Source organism: Etheostoma spectabile, chromosome 18 (assembly GCF_008692095.1).
Source record: "Etheostoma spectabile isolate EspeVRDwgs_2016 chromosome 18, UIUC_Espe_1.0, whole genome shotgun sequence".
NCBI classification, from domain to species: Eukaryota; Metazoa; Chordata; class Actinopteri; order Perciformes; family Percidae; genus Etheostoma; species Etheostoma spectabile.
In genome coordinates, this window is record NC_045750.1 from 24619499 (window position 1) to 24623321 (window position 3823).

Here is a 3823-nt window from a genome sequence, read left to right on the forward strand (position 1 = left end):
GCAGAAAACAAAAGGGATTGGAATGGAAGAAAATGTGAAATATTAAACAATATCTCGCAAATGCCGGTGTAAAAGGTCCTTTACTTTCAGCTGATCAGAGTATGATACACTGCACATGGTGTAGTCATTATCATGCCCTGACACTCAATAATCCAGTCAAGCTGGTTTTCATACACAATGTTGCCAGGCTGATGACATATTGAGGATATTGACACAAATATAGTAGCCCATAAGGTAACATCCAAAACAGAATACTCTTTTAATCTGCAAAAAATCTCTCAAATGAAAGGATATTTTGCTTCAATGAAGCACTTAGTTCTTTATGGATGACAAAGATGAAGCACTGCTATCATGTGGAACACCAACAGATTTTACATGAAAGACAAATCTATAAGTTGTGCTAAGTTGCACATTGACTGCAGCTTTTCTCAAACTGTGGTGACACCTTTCCGCGGAGGAAGACTAGCTCCGCTCCATTGTGGAAAAACTAGCAGCCCCGCTCCACACCGGCCCCCATCTCTGTCTCTGTGTTACAATGAATCTGACTCAGGCTTCCAGAGGAATGAGTGGCTGCTGCCTGCTCACTGCTCTTCTCTCACATGGCCTGCTGCCAGAGCTCTAATTTAAGCTCCAGACCTTCTGCTGAGGGGGAGTAGTGGAAGCCTAGCCCAGGCAGAAGTGCAGTGGATGGGGGAGAGTGCTGGGCCTTGCTCCCTCGAGTGGAATTGATGGCTGTTAAGCTCATCAATGGGATGAGTCATTTGAGGCAGCCAGCCGCTTCATTCCTCCTGGTCTGCCTGCCTGAAGTGGAGGAGAGTCAAAATGCTCAGTTACTACCTGCTCTCTCTGGTGGATCATGCCTTTTAGAAAGCACATAATAAGGTGAAACGTGCACTACACTTGAGAGTGAATTAGTGCTTGTGTGTGCCTTTGAATTGCAACACATTTGAGTGGCTGTTTTTCTGATAATTTATTGAGTGTTTGCATAGTCACTGGAGCCAAGAACCTGTGTCTGTATTCACGTGCATAGTCATGCAGGCCGTGTTTGTGTTAAAAACCTTTCAAGCAACAATTTCGATATCCGTCTAATTCTCAAAGGTCAGGAGCTTTTAAGTGGTAGGCTGATGGCAGTTTGCTGAACATGCATCTGATTCCATTTAGGCTAGTTTCAGTTTCAAAACCTCCCACCTTCCTGTCTCATAATCACTCCTACAGATTTTCAAATCAGTCTGGGCCCTGAAGTTCAAACTGAGATGACTTCTGAGCAACAACTGGCTAAAACATTATCCCTGTGGTTTTGGAAGGATGTTTGGTGTCCAGTCCACACAATCTTCTATGGTTGCTTAAAATGACTGAGAATGACTGAGAATGGCCACAATGTGAACTCTGCAACACTGTTTTGATCCAAAATTGCCATTCCTTCAGCAAAATCTAACAGCACTCTCATCTCCACAAGCTGCAATATATCTGGGTGGTGACCCAGATCTATAAATGCTATCTTTAAATTCTGTGGCAAGCATGTTACCATGACCGCTAGCCGACTGCCAAGTGTTGTGTGATAGTATTGAATCGAAATGGATAGTGGTGAAGAAGCAAGAGCACAACATTCAATGCCTTATAACATTAATTTTCAAGTAGGCATCCTGCTTATCAAGCCACTGCAACCACAAACACATCCCAGTGCTGCTTACATGTCATAATGCCCTCTGCACATTCCCTGAACTTTGTGTGTGTGTATGTGGGTGTGTGTATGTGTGTGTGTGTGTGTGTGTGTGTGTGTGTGTGTGTGTGTGTGTGTGTGTGTGTGTGTGTGCGTGTGTTTGCACAATCTTGTTGGTGCAACAGGAATGTTAAAAGCCCTCATTATCTCTATGGAAAATGATTGCTGACCAGGGTTGTGTTGACATGTCAACCTTATTATGTGCTATCAGAATGCATTGAAGCTCCAAGACCAAACTGTGCTGGTAAGAAAGTTAAAGTACTTTAGGATGCAGGCAAGCATGCTTCAAACGTTAAAGGTAAGTGTTAGAAAGAGCTGTAAGACAGTAATAAAAGAGAAAAGAAAATCCCCCTCTGTGTTGCTATTTGTAGCATCCCTGACTGCCTACACCCTCAATCTGTAAGACTAGCTGCCCACCAGACACGTGTTTGGGCTGAAGTCTACGCTTAAAGGGACAGTTCCGATTTTTTTTAAGTGGGGTTAATGAGGTACCTATCTGTAGTCAGTGTTGGGACCACAGTAGATGGTGGACGGCACGCCCCAAGTTTGGAGAAGCAGGCCGGAGTACTGACACTGAAGCTAAGCAATGTACTGCTGTGGGCCGGGGCAACAGCCAAACTTACTTTAAAAAAACAGTTTAAATGTTTTCACCGTTTTACCAGCCCTTTTTGACGGGGAACTGAAGCCATTGTCTACACTTATGCTCCCTTCAAAGCCGCCTTTCACAAAGACAGTAGTTTCACCTCGTAGAACATGAGAGTTTCTGGTACACCGTTGCCACAATCGGTTAATTAGTTTGTGTTATTGTGTGATTTTGGTGTTTGAAAAGGTACAAAAGTAATAAAAAAGAAAACCAAAAAAGGCAGCGGTACACCAGCAGCTCCTTTGTTCTGCTAGGTTAAATTACTGTTTTTTTCCAAGGAGTCTGGTGGCTTTGAAGAGAGTGATATAACAGCTTCAGTTCCCTGATGTAAAGGGCTGTCCGACAGAAAGCTAAAGCAGATTTTTTTTTCTATCCCTTTAAGAGTACAGATTAGCTTCTCTTCTCTCCATATAATTATTGAACAATGTCTCCTGGCACAGGATACAGTATGTACAGTATGTTTCCGCTGTTCTTGTGTAAGGGGTTTTCTGTCATTGTTGATCTTTAAAGGCACACACGCCTGGGAACCCATATACACTGATCATATATTTTTTATGTGCCAGTACAACTCCCAAGCACACTTTGCACATTAACGGAAACACTGCAAAGCAGATGCATGCATGCGAAATAAAACACATCTACATCAGACTATAGATTGAACTGGTCCACACTCACACATGCAGACACGCAAATGAACACACAGGAAGCTCTGCAGTGACTCAATGTCACAATGATTTAGGTTCAGAACGGCAAAGGAGCGCTCATGACTCAGAGTTTCCATTGTGGCTCCCACTCTCCTAGGGCAACTTTGCGTGTGTGTGCAGGTGTGTGTTTATATGTGTGTTTGTGGTGTGTGTGTGTGTGCGTGTGTGTAGCATGTCTGTTGCTGTTCATAGAACCACTATGCTTGCTCTGGGGCTTTACCCAACCAAAGTGGATCATAGCACGATCTCTATCACTTTCTTCCAGTCTAGCTATTGTGGTGCGTGCTCTATTTGTACACCATATATGCAAAAAGACTGCTAGCGGCTGGCGTGAGCACGGGTCAGGATAAAGCATCAGAGAGCATATGGTAGCACATGGCAGCACAGAGGCAGGGGTTTAAAAGAGAAATCTTTATTCCCCCTCTTACAGAGCTTCGGCTTTCATGCTTAGACCCATCATGTGACACTATCTGAACATTAAATGAATTCTCAATTGTGCCTGCACAACAAGCAACTTCAAAGTGCAGCAGTGCTTTCGCTGAGAGTACTTGGCTCAGACATCAAATGGGGTATCACTGTAACTTTGCCACAGATGAAAAGGACAGGATTTTCCTTACTGCGTAATACCTGGAGAAAGTATCCCAAAACCAAGCCTTTGATATCCCTCAGAGTACCAAATGAGGCCCCGTATTATAGTGTGCCACTCAGAAAGGCAATTCCAGGGTTTTCTAAGTATGGTGGCACAGTGGGGGGGGG

General features: G+C 43.8%; 1 long non-coding RNA gene across 1 annotated transcript in view; it reads right to left on the minus strand.

Annotated features, from left to right (window-relative positions):
• Positions 1-3069: 3069 nt before the first annotated feature.
• Positions 3070-3823, minus strand: part of LOC116706580 (uncharacterized) — a 9033-nt gene continuing 8279 nt past the window's right edge. Inside the window, exon 3 of the long non-coding RNA XR_004336280.1 lies at positions 3070-3081. This is a non-coding gene — a long non-coding RNA (uncharacterized LOC116706580). The remainder of the gene's footprint in view (positions 3082-3823) is intronic.